Genomic DNA, 13,712 nt, shown 5'->3' with positions numbered 1-13,712 from the left:
ATGAAATATATTCTATCTAAGCTTCAAGGTCATTGTGATCTTTGTGAGAAAGCAGAATGATGCTGAGAGGCTGAGAAAAAGGTAAATAGGCAGGGTGGTGTGAGAGATAACATGGATTTTTTAATCAGATGACCTGTCATTCACTATCATCAGTTTTCACATCATAAAGGGAATAGAGGAATGACTCCTTCCCTAAAAACCTCTTGTTGGAATTAAGGAAGATGATATTAACTGCTTATCATAGTCCCTAACACATAGCAGATGCTACATAATTACATAATTCATTCTCTCTCTCTCTCTAGCTCTCCCTCTCACTTCATCTGCCAGCAGATGAGCTATGTACAAAAGGGAAATATTCAAATGGTATTGTTACAAATCACTAAATGAGTTCATTTTGTGAGCTGATAATTTTGATATAATCACTTTGTCATTTCAAATGAACAATGAATAGGCTGTGTCATTCGAAGGTATAAGAAAAGAAAACACACTTTGCTTAGGATTCAAATGACAGCTGGGGATGTGAGTTGTGAGCAACGTTGCCAGCTTTGAACAACCAGCCCCACACATTCTTAGGTAACATCTAATGTCAAATGTTGGACATAGAAAACCAGGTTTTCACTGACTACTTAGATGCATACAGGCATACCTCATTTTATTTTACTCTGCTTTATTGTGTTTCTCAAATATTGTGTTTTCTAAAAATTGAAGGTTTGTGGCAACCCTGTGTAGAACAACTCTATTGGTGTCATTTTTTTCCAACAGCATTTACTCAGTTCATGTCTCTGAGTCACATTTTTGGTAATCCTTACAATATTTCCAACCTTTTCATTGTACTATATTTGTTATGGTCATCTGTGATCAGCAATCTTTGATGTTACTATTGTAGTTATTTTGGGGTGCCGTTAATTATGCCTACATAAGATGGCAAGCTTAATCGATAGATGTGTGTGTTCTGACTGCTCCAATGACCAGCTTTTCCCCTCTCTCTCTCTCCCTCTCTCCCCCTCTCCTCTGGCCTCCCTTTTCCCAGAGACACAACAATATTTAAATTAGGCCAATTAATAACTTTACAATGGCCTCTATGTGTTCAAGTGGAAGGAAGAGTCACATGCCACTTGCTTAATATCAAAAGCTAGAAATGATTAAGCTTAGTGAGGAAGGCATCTGAAAGCTGTGACAGACCAAAAACTGGGCTCTTGCACCGGGCAGCCAAATTATGAACACAAAGGGAAAGTTCTTGAAGGAAGTTCAAAGTGCTACTCCAGTGAACACAGGAATGATAAGAAAGCAAAACAGTCTTATTGCTGATATGGAGAAAGTTTGCATGGTCTGAATAGAAGATCAAAACAGGCACAACATTCCCTTAAGCCAAAGCCTAATCCAGAGCAAGACCCCAACTCTCTTCAATTCTGTGAAGGCTGAGAGAGGTGAGGAAGCTGCAGAAGAAAAGTCTGAAGCCAGCAGAGTTGGTTCATGAGGTTTAAGGAAAGAAGCCGTCTCCATAACATAAAAATGCAGGATGAAGCAGCAAGTGCTGATGTGAAAGCTGCAGCAAGTTATCGGGAAGATCTAGCCAAGGTCATTCATGAAGGTGGCTACACTAAGCAACGGATTTTCCGTGGAGACAAAACAGCCTTCTGTTGGAACAAGATGCCATCTAGGACTTTCAGAGCTAGAGAAGATGGCTTCAAAGCTTCAAAGCACAGGCTGCCTCTCTTGTTAGGGGCTAAGCAGCTTGTGACTTTAGGATAAAGCCAACGCTCATTTACCATTCCTGAAATTTTAGGAACCGTAAGAATTATGCGAAATCCACTCTGTCTGTGATCTCTAAATGGAATAACAAAGTCTAGATGACAGCACATCTGTTTACAACATGGCTTACCGATTATTTTAAGCCCCCTGCTGAGACCTACTGCTTGGGGGGGGACAAGGAGGAGGAGATTCTTTTCAAAACATTACTGTTCATTTGCAATGTACGTGGCCACTTAAGAGCTCTGACAAAGACATACAAGAAGACTAATTGCTGTTTTCATGCCTGCTAATACAACATCCTTTATGAAGCCCACGGATCAAGGAGTAACTTTAACTTTCAAGGCTCATTATTTAAGAAATACATTTCATAAGGCTATAGATGTCATAGACAGTGATTCCTCTGACAGATCCGAGCAAAGTAAATTGGAAAACTTCTGGAAAGGATTTTCCATTCTAGATGCCATAAGAACATCTGTGATTCATGGGAAGAGATCAAAATATCAACATTAACAGAAGTTGGGAAGAAGTTGATTCTAGCCCTCATGGATGACTGTGGGGGATTCAGTGGAGGAAGAAACTGCAGATGTGGTGATTAGAAAGAGAACTAGAATTAGAAGTGGAGCCTGAAGACATGATTGAATTGCTGCAATCTCACGAGAAACTTTCAAGGATGAGGAGCTGCTTACATGGATGAGCAAAGAAAGCGGTTTCTTGAGATAAAGTCTACTACTTGTGAAGATTCTATGAAAGATTGTTGAAATAACAACAGAATATTTAGAATACTACATAAACTTAGTTGATACAGCAGTGTCAGGGTTTGAAAGAAATGACTCCAATTTTGAAAGAAGTTCTACTGTGGGCAAAATGCTATCAAACAGCATTGCACGCTACAGAGAGACTGTGTGTGAAAGGGATAATCAATGCATGCAGCAACTGATCCATTGCTGTCTTAGTTTAAGAAACTGCAACATTTACCCCCAACCTTCAGCAACTACTTGCCTAATCAGTCAGTAAGACCCTCCACTCACATAAAGATTACAATTCTCTGAAGGCTCAGATAATGATTAGGAATTTTTAGCAATAAAGTATTCTTAAATTAAGATACATACATTGCTTTTTTAGATATAATGCTACACAGTATAGAGTAACTTTTATAAGCTAAACCCTCAATATCTCTAAGGTCTGCTTATATATAAGAGCTATTGGCCCTCGAACTCTGAGCTCCTATTGGGCCAAGTAGTCCCTGGCCCCATAGGAACAAAGTTATTCATTATGGAAAAGATCTGTGGGTTACTGGACACTGTTTGCCTTTGGCTTTGACTTTAGAAAACTGCAGCCAACAGGGAAATAAGCACCTACTAGCTGACAGTGAAGGTGCAGAAGTAAACTATATTCATCAATTCTACAAGGTATTCTATGTGAAGAGGCATTATTCTGAACACGTGAATCTGAAAAATGTGAGTTAGGGGTCAGAATATCTCTTGCCCCCAAATGCTCCACTTTTACCCAGCTCTAAGCCCATTTACAGACGATCAAGGAAAAATTACCCTCCTAATTTTGTTCTCCTTGCCAATGCCATGGTTCCATAGATCCTGGCATCATTTTGTTCCCATTTCCTTGGTGACAATGGCAATTCATTAAAAGAGTGGCCTAGTTTAATGCACCTTGCCAAAGTGAGTCAGTTGTTCCCTCTTTGCCAGAAAGATCATATTGATTCTTAAAAACTGCACTAAAGTTAACTTTTATTCTTATTCAGTGGAGTCGTTTTCTCTATGAAGACTCCAAGTTACTTGTTCAAAATAAAAATTCAATTGTCAGAACATATTGGGAGCATTGAGTCTGGGGGGAAAAAATGAAACATGATATTTTCATCATTTCTCATTGATTTCTTCCCTCTGGTTCAATGGAAGTTTTCAAATTATTTTTTTTTTAAAAAGCTTTTTTGAGATAGCATATTGGGATTCTTTACAAAAATAACAAAAGTCTAAGTTGTAATTATGCTTAATCTTGCTGTTCTATAAGATGCATGACTTAATCACATATAAAAATTGCAGGTTGAAGGGTAGTACAATTGTAGGAAATAACATACTTTCAGGAAGAAAAGGCTGGATATCAGTCCAACACGCTGTGTAGGAAAACAATATTATTTTCAGTTTTGGAAAGAAGCCATTTTGTATGAAGAAAGTGAAAATAAAAGAAATCCTCTGTGAAGTTTATGTACAGAATGGCATTCAACAAACTTAGTGCAATAAAATCTTATATTAAAAAAAAACTCTGCTTTGTGTACACTGAAATTTTCATAAAAGTATCATTTTTACATTATGTATATGGGTGATTATCTTCAGTAACTTTTCTGTTTATATTAAGAACAACTGTATTTGACCATAATAAAATGAATTCATATTATCTGGGGAGCCTAAAACATTTTATAGTCTCTAAAAATTTCGATTAGTTTCATTGTCACAAGCTACGTAGAGATTATCCTTCACCCTCAATTATCCAAATTTTTGTGGACTATTTTTTAATGCTGTTGTCCTAATTAAGTCTGATTATACCCAACACAAGCTTAAAATAATTGGGCATCCCCAGTTGTTTTGTCTTTTACTATGATTTCTTCTCCTTTCTATCTTCCAAAACTTTCAGGACATTTTTTAACTCAATATTTTATAAACAGCAATATATAATATAAGCTAATTCCCTTGAATAAGTCTCTCATTTTTCATTAAAAATATCTTCAAAGCTCATCTTGATAAGAAATACACCTTGAGTTTAGGCCTCATTCATACACACACAAAATATGATTCAATTACTATTTTAGTTTAATTTAAAATCAACCACTAGATCAGTTACCTCCAGCAGAACGAACTGCTCAAGTTAGTAGCTTAAATCAACCATTTTACTGCTCATGATTCTGGGAGTCAGAAGCCAAGCAGGCTTCCTCAGAGCTGGCTTGTCTCCTCTTGTGGGGTCAGCGAGGGCAGCGTGATGACTGGGCTTACTCACACGTGGGGTTGTTGGTAAGAGGTGACAGAAAGTCTGGAGACTGGCTAGTCCTCTACCTCTCTGTAATCTCACATCCTCTAAGACATCTCCATGTGTCTTCTCTCTCTAGCAGGTGTGTGGTGGGGAGTGGGGGTCAGACTTTTTTACATGGTGACTCCGGTTCCAAGGGGACAAAGACATACTCAAAGCTTAAAGCAAGTCACAAGGCTGGAAAAACAAGTCAGGGGAGAGAGGTGATGGCATCACTTCTGGGTGGAAGGAACACCATGTGGATATAGAGAAGGAAGGGATCTATCTCAACCACTATCTCCTATACTCTGTTCCACTCGAACTGTCCCTCTGCTTAAGTGTCCACACTAACTCTGAAGGAGGCAGGGAGCTAGGGAATTGAACCCAGGACCTATTGCTTAGAGACTTCTTTAAAGATTTAAAATTAATCTGCTTAAAATTAACCTATAGCTGGCCTTAGCTTATACTTTTGCTTGAGTAAAGAAAAAAGTCACCCTGAAGGAACAGAAAGCCCTGACTAGATCTGACCTGTATGACCACGTTGTTTACAGGGCTCACTTGCTCCGTCTGGCTTGACCACATTGTGTTAGCTGGATTACAGTGTCTGAGGGTCCCTAGTTACCTGATCTTGTTTGTGCAAAGTGCTTGTTCCACAGAGAAGAACGAGCTGGAAACCAAGCAGGAAAAGAGCAGCCAATGGAAAGAGGACAAGAAGCACCAAAGGAGGAAGATAAAAGGGCCCTGTTAGGGTCCCAAGGACAGGAGTTCTTATGTCCAGCCACCTGGGCTTCCAGCTCCCCAACTCGAATGTCTTTCCCCTTGAGGATCTTTTCCTCTTTGGAGCAATAAAACAGCTTTCACTCTGCCCCTCTGTCTCCACTGTGAATTCTTTCACAGCCAGAAGACAAGAACCTGCTCTTTGGGGTTCTCCCCCTTTTAGGGAGCTTCCTTGCCTGCTAACAACTTTACCTGCTAAAATCTTATTTCTCTCTCAAGGCCCATTTCAAATACTCTCTCACACACCAAATTTTATATAATAGCTCCCATATCTCAGAAGTGATGCTCCCACAAGCATTTTAGATTTACTTCTCACATTGAAGACAGTAAAATTAATTAATTTCTTATTTATGCCTCTTATGTAATCCTCTTGGCAACTTTGAAAACAAACTAAAGAGCACTGTATCCAGTGGTCACTCAGTCATTATCTTGCCTGAGTTAGCAGCACCGTTTGACACAGTGTACTATCCCCTGTTTCTTGATACCTTTCTTCACTTGGCCTCAGACGCAAGACACTGTGATTTTCTTGATCCCTTACTGGATTCCTGCTTTTCACTGTCCTTTGCTGGATTTATCTCATCTTCTTGATTCCAAATTATTGCAGTGTCCCAGAGGTCAGTGCTGTGACCTTTGCTCTTCCCTATCTATAATTTCCTTGCTTTCACCTATGCCCATGGGCCCAATGCCATCTATAATCAGGAATTCACATTTATATCTCTTTTATTCTAGAAACATATATCCAACTGATGAGATAACGTCTCTACGTGTATGTCAAGTGAACACTCAACATTTCCAAAATCAATGTCTTTATTTTTAAACTCCACTTCCATTCGCTGCTCTGCAAGCTTCTTTGTGTAAGTGAATAGTACCAGTTGCTTGACCTAAAAATCGTATTATCATCCTTAAGTCCTTTCTTATTATCACATCTCAGCCATCATCAAGAATTATCCTACAGCTTTAATCCCAAAATAGATCCTGGACCATGTATCCCCGCATTCACTGCTCATGACCTCGTCACCATCATCTCTCAGTGAGACACTACAGGACGCTCCGAAGTCCCCCTCCTTAGCTCCCCTACGACCCATCCCTCACAGTCAGCTGGGATACCCTTTAAAAATTTAAGTCATTACTTGTCTTCTCAGCTCAAACCCCTAAAACTCATTTCATTATTTTGAGATATTATCCCAATTTCTTATCACAACATAATGGCTGCCAGGAGCTTCCATTTCTTACTCTTAGAAATACTTCTCATGCTCTGTGGGCATCCAAGCTGGCTGTCCTGCTTTTCCTAATTACGTCCAGCATGTCCGTGACCCCAGGATTTAGAACCTGCTCAGTGTTCCCTCTGGAACACTCTTTCAGATACCGGTTAGAGCTGTTCCATCACTACCCTCAGCTGTTGGCTCAACTCACACCACAGAAAGGTCTTTCCTGATCTTTTTCACATCACCTAGTTTTATTTCATATGCAACATTTATAATAAATCAATATCACATTTTATATGTGCTAAGTTTTCAGGGAGATATATAATCTTGAAACCCAGAATTCAGGGAAGAGTTCCCGGCTGAAAGATGAATTTCAATTTTGTGATTAACTACTTTCTAATTTTTCATTTTTAAAAATCCATTTGAAAACTAAACCATTCTATTGAAAATACATGTAACAAAAGTCTTAGTAACCTAAGTCCTCTGCTCTATCTCTATATATTTATATTTTCATTTTTATATTTTTATAGCTTTAAATTTCAATTTACATATTTATAAATAAATATATATTTTTTAAATTTAGCGATTATGAGACAAAAATCACTGAAATAGTTGTCAGAATACTAATACGACCCCATTCACTGGAGATGCCACATAGGGCAAAATTTCTAAACTTCTCTAAATGTCATCTTATTGATATTTAGAACGGGGATAAGAAAGCAATTGCTCTGTGTTATTTTCTTTTGTTTTGTGTTTTTAAAGAGGGTTGTTGTGAAGACTGAGGTAATGTTTTGAGCACAGTGCCAGTGTTATTATTGTCACTTATTGACTACAAATCTATTTTATTCACTGCACTTGGGTGTTGCCTTCACAGTGCTGGCATCCCTTCTTATGGGTGTAATAATAATAGTGTTTGTGAGGATATTTGGGGTAAAAAAGAAACTCTTTGTTTCTCTTTCAATTTAGTTCACTTTTAAAAGCTATTCTTCATTTATGTCTTTTTGGGGGGGAAATAAGACTCAGTTTCAAAGAAAGCAAGCGAAAATCTCCTAAAACTGTTTAAAAGAACACAACTGTAATTTTCACATATAAACGCTCATTAAATCACTTAATATCTTAACTATTACAATTTTACCACATTAATATGTCATAAAAGAGATTAACAGATGTGTTGAATATCAGTAAACAAATTGGTAGAATAATAAGTTTAAACCCCCTACTCCTGCTTTCCCACATCAGTCCCCTCAAGAGATACTTTTTCTTTTTTGGTTAAAACACAATCACTGCAAGCCATAATCCTCACTTAGCATCTGACTCATTCATGTGGCTTGTTATTTAAATTTGAAATACATTTCTATTGACATAGTAACAATAGAACTACAAATGGATGAAAACCATTCTGAATGTTCCGAACTCTTTTGAGACTTGGGCTTTTCACTTTCCATGGATAGGAAATCAAATGATCGGCATTAAGCATCGTTTTTAAAAGTAATTATGCATTTCAAAGACTTCTTTGGGGATTGAGCAACAAAATGTCATCAATTAAAGTATTTTTTGAATTTATGCAAATTTTTATTCTTTGTATAGGAAGATATGAAATACACTGCATGGTGGCTTCTAATATCTTAGATTGATGGAATTTAGCTATTTTATTCTTGTAAAGAAGTTCAATTTAAAATTCACTTTTTCATTCTTATTTATCACTTTAAGCAGACATGAGAATTTTCAAACATATTAATTCAAATAGTAAGATCACGTTCATTAAAATCACCTATCACAAAAAAAGAGAAACCTTGGAAGGTGACCCAGTGTAACTCAGTAAACGTGCCAACTGCATTCTTTCCGATAAACTTCAAACAATCAACTCCGCAGGCTGCAAAGCTTTTAGTGTCATCAGTTTGCTTTTAAAGAAACTCACCTCCAAAGCTTTTCAATAAAAAAGAGCAGGCCCAATTATCTCTTGTGGCAGTTCATCAGTAATAGAAGGACTCAGGTGTTTCCAGCAATTCTGCTTGTATTCCACAGAAGTAGCTAAAATTTCACTTTCACTTCCACAGCTCCCCATCCCAGTTGAGTTTAATGTACATTTGAATTTAATAAGTATTTGGCATTACCTCATGTGGTAGACTTACCTCAGTTCATTTATTTTTGAACTTACCAATGACATTATGCGATGGTAGATGGTTTGACTGTTCTGAGAGAAAGGAAAAAATAATATAGTCAGAGAAAACCTGAGAATTGCAGTGTAATTAAATCATTTTGACCATTCTTAGATCTAGTCTGGCATCTTTCCATTAGAAAAATTAGGGGGAAAAATATTGGATGAGACGTTTAAACTCTTCAAAGCAAAATTATTGTATATTTGACATTTTTTTCAATTACCACAATTTTAATTTAACTATTTATGTCCATTATTAACTTTATAGTAATAATTCATAAAATTTAGAGAAAAATAAGAGCTGAGTAAAGTTTTAAACCTGAAGTAAGTTCTATGTGTAGGATTTTACTATATCATTGAGTATATGTAATACATATATATATAATAGTATATATATAATTTTGTTTTCTCAGGGTAAGACTGTCTCTTGTGTTGTTTACAATATCTTATAATAGTAATTGTAACCCTGTCAAATTAATAATGTAGGACAGAACACTGAGACTTCTTAAAAAGTATAAAGTACAATTTATAAACTAACATACACTTGTGTAGGAGAGAGTTGATTTACAGCTGGACGGAAAAAATTCTGTCTCCATCAATGAGTAGGCTCCGATGCCGGGTTTTGACTTTTGGCCATCATAAGGGGGGTGGGATTTATGATGTGCCTTTTGAAATTCAAAATTCCCCTGGCAACCCCCAGGGTCACTTTGTTTATTCAAGATTTTTAACTGGCATAACAGTTTAGATAGCCTGACTTGCTTATGTGATTAGAAGGGCATGAATCCCCTGCTGAGAATTTCTGCTTTGAGCTCTCCTGAAGCCAAGATTTCTAGCAGTTCTGGGTGGTTCAATTCAGAAAGGAAGTGAGATCTCTATGCAACTATGGACCCCAAGGAGCTTGCCCCTGGATGGACAAAATTTTACAAATTCAGTGACACAATTCACCAAATTTACACAAGGAAAGTCAGTAGAGAAGCTGAATTTATAGAGATTATTGAGCTACAAAGAAATCTACACAACATTTTCCATAAAGAACTGAAGTTAAATGGCACTGTGGGATGGTTTAAAACCTGGAGTAAAAGATACTAAGGGATCCCAGGATTTGGGTGCCCCTTTGTTACTGTAGGGTCAGGCCACTCAAGATGGGTGCTCTCTTGTTCTCTGAACATCCCCTGCTTGACCATGCTCTCCTTCACTCACATGATTATGTAATCCTCTTAATTATAGGGCTTAATTAGTAACTGCCCACCTGGTTCCCCTTAGTAACTGATGAGCCAACCTGGTGTCAATTCCCTCTATAAATGGTCACCTCCTTCTCCCCTGAGTGGTGAAGGCTGCTGCTATGTCCTGCCTGCCATCTGCCATACACGGTGGGATGTCACTCCAGGACTTTTGTTTCAGGCTCATAAGATCCCCTATCCAATAAATCACTGATGTCTCTGTCTCTGTCCCGACTCTTTCTTCTGTCTCAAGGCTGGGCAACCTCAAAGCTTACAGGCCTGACAGGTGCAGCCCGACAGTGACCTAAATGAAGATATGAACCTGTTGACTAGGATGGTCAAAACAGGAAAAACTGTTTCCTTTTCAGGAAGCACACAGCTTGTTCGTGAAAGTGATTCCTTGCCGAATATAAAAGGACTGTTAGCCAGTAAGAACTGAGCCTTTCCTGCACTTGCAGAACCCTCCCCTAGGACAGGTTAACTTGCAGCCAGGTGCACATCATGGAGCTAGCAGTCAGGGAAAACTTCGCGAGGATAGGCTGAATGTGTCAGTATCTCGGATAAATCAAGACCTACATTAAGGGTGTGGGTAGGTCTCTCACCACCTGTTTGTACTGCACATGAAAAGCAGATGTAACATTTGAGATGTTATGCCATATACTCTATTTCTTAAACTTGGCCTATGATTCAATAAAAAGCACTGTGGAAGGAAAGGGGTAGCCAGGGGAAGGGGAATGAGTGGAATCATTTTTCTCCATATGTTTTATTTTGCCCCTTTAAGTTGCCATGGGTCGGATACTTTTTCTAGAGGGTGTGCTTCAGAAGCGAAATTTGGATGGAGTTAGGTCATATGTACATGAGTCAAAATCATCTCAAAGGTCATTGATGTTTAGCTGTAAACTTTCTAGAAGATACTGAGGACAGCCATGAGACTCTTTATCTACCTTGACATTCATTAGAGGCTTTGTTTGTTCCAGTAACTCTGATTTGCCCCTCTTATCGCACTCAGTAATTCTCTACCCCGCAATGTTTACACCTCCATTCACCGCTGGAAACATAAGTAAAAACTGTAAGACTATACAGTCTCTTCAGCTGTTAGGAGCCAACGAAGTGTGAGTGAAAACTTATGACAATCAGGTTTCATGTATTATAATTATAATACAACCAGTCTTAAGATGTAACTAAAGAAAAAGAACAGTGAAAATATTTTTTCAATAAAAGTGAGATTATTATAAAATATACCAAGTCATTTCAGTAAATGTATCTAAAGTTACATTATTGAGAAAAATTCTAGAAGAGAAACACAGTTCAATATGACAGTTCTTAATAGCAAAAAAAGAAATATTTTGAAAACAGGCAATAAAATTAGAAGCTTTTATTTAATATATCCATGTTATTGAGCAAAATGGGAAAATGTTGTGTGTACCATGTAACAAATTTGGTAAGTAGATTATTAAATCTAGCTTAAAACACACTTTTGCTCCATCATGTCTGCCAGAAGCAGTATTTCCAGGCTGAATATTTTTGTGTTGAAACATTGTTTTAGCCTTAGGGAGCTCATTTGTTGTGATTTATACTGTACTTTTTTTTTTTTTTTATCAAGTGCATTATACAGTTTCTCATACTTTTATAAATAACAAACAAGCAAGTAGAATATTTAAATGAAACAATATGCTCGATATAAATTATTACTCATTTCCAAAATTTGCTGAATACATTAATATTGCAAATTAAAGACAAATAATTTCTTAAATTTAACATTGTGTTCTATATTTCTAGTTGTTTCCTTAGGAGAAAAAAGTCTGGAAGGTCAGGATAAAAGTGACCAGCTTTACTTACTGGAGGCTGATTGCTCCAGGCGGAGGAAGGAATCTTCCTTCAGTTGCTCTCCTGATCAGAACTGGAATACAGGAAAGGCCACCCCTGGGCAGGACTCCCAACAGCCTGTGGGACAATTAGGACTTAGTCTATCTTTGTTCCACTCATACAGGCAGAGAATCAAAAAGCTAGTTTTTCCCTCTTTTTTTTTTTTTTTAAATCCTTTTCAATAATGTGGGTACTTCTCAGTTCAGTGCTCTGGTTGTGAAATTTACATATCCATCTTTTTAATATGGTGATGGTAACTTCTCAGTCCCTACCACTTCTGAGCACACACATCAATGCCATTATGGGGTGGAGTTGAAGAAATGACTAGGCTCCCAGGATCCCAAGGAAACTCATCTTTAATTCAGCTTTGTTATTTTGTGTATTTAAATTTCTGCTTTATCTCTATCATCTAATTTTAGGAATCTGTCATGTGCTAGTAAACATACTCTTCTTAGGATTTCTAGGATTCTAGATTAATCTTTTCTTTGTCTTTGCTTCCTGTGGCAGGTTTTGTTTGTTTGTTTGTTTTGATTTTGGTTTGTTGTGTGTGTGCATGTGTGTGTATGTGTGTGTGTGTCTTTTAGCCATAGAGTCCGTGTTCCTTCTTTCTTCCCTATAAGGTATTTTGCTCCTGTTCTGTTCAACCCTGTTTGAAAGTCTCTTTCTGAAATGAGCCATGTCATTACCTAAGGCATAGATCTTCATTTTTAATTAGACGACATATGCACACATACTGCCCCAACCTATTTGCATTTTCAAATGCCACACGAAAAATGTTACGAAAACTAAATAATTGTCTCCTGATGCCAATGTTTGCTTTCTACCATCGTATCTGTCTGCTTGCTTTGAATTGGGTTCACATATAGCTTCTTCAGATACAACTTCTGCTTCAAGGGTATTTGACTTCATCTGTGAAGGAAATAAAGGAAATAATGGCAGTTTTTCTCAAAGACGTATTTTGGTCTGTCGGCACACAGTAGATTATCACAAGATCACTCTTGCCTCCAGCTATCACACAGAGCCGCACAGCTTGTTACAATAGATAAATCTGTGCTCTCGCAGATCATTAGGCACATATTGAAAAGGGGCTTTGGAACTTGCCATTCACATCCTGTAAACAAAGCACTAGCTAGCAAATTAAAATGTAAGCAATTATTTTGCAAGCATTGTTTATTGTTTGTCAAAACTACTTTTTAAAATGTGGCTGTTGTACAAAGCGGCATCAGGCTTCAATATTCCCAGGAGGGTATTCTCTTGACTATTCATTGTCTGAAGGTATTTTTGTAGCAAACTAATTCAGAACTTGATCTTATTAACAGTTTCTTGCCTAAATAGAGATCATTTAAGAAGTTTATACTTCAGTTAAATAACAAAACTGATATATTCATTATTATAAGTCTCTTTCATTACCTACTTGAAAGATTTTTAAATGTACCCAATGGTCATATTTCAGTAAATACCTCAAATATTTTATATCTTTATATTATTTCTTTCAGAGTCAGAGAATCAACATTTTATGTGCACGCCCACCCTTGCTCATAGATAATTATTTGTGCCCTAATGTTTTAATAAATTCTGTTCTTTCCATGGTATCACTAAGTAAATGTCCATTATTCTCCTTATTTCTACATCAATGACATGTTTTGAATGCTAAGCAAAGTTATATTTCAACAGATCACAGCAAATATTTTCAGGAAATATAAAATTATTTTTAATTGTATA

At 37.1% G+C, this 13,712-nt stretch overlaps 1 long non-coding RNA gene across 4 annotated transcripts in view; it reads right to left on the bottom strand.

Moving 5' to 3' along the window:
• LOC135321303 (uncharacterized) overlaps window positions 1-13,712 on the bottom strand; it is a 277,107-nt gene that overhangs the window by 224,782 nt on the left and 38,613 nt on the right. For all 4 annotated transcript variants that reach the window (XR_010380954.1, XR_010380953.1, XR_010380952.1 and 1 more), the window contains exons 4-5: window positions 11,964-12,068; window positions 8,905-8,940 (exon numbers count right to left, since the gene is read on the bottom strand). This is a non-coding gene — a long non-coding RNA (uncharacterized LOC135321303). The remainder of the gene's footprint in view (window positions 1-8,904; window positions 8,941-11,963; window positions 12,069-13,712) is intronic.

This window comes from Camelus dromedarius, chromosome 5 (assembly GCF_036321535.1).
Source record: "Camelus dromedarius isolate mCamDro1 chromosome 5, mCamDro1.pat, whole genome shotgun sequence".
Lineage (NCBI taxonomy): Eukaryota > Metazoa > Chordata > Mammalia > Artiodactyla > Camelidae > Camelus > Camelus dromedarius.
The sequence above is the reverse complement of the archived record's forward strand: the minus strand, read 5'-3'. Positions and strand labels throughout refer to the sequence as shown.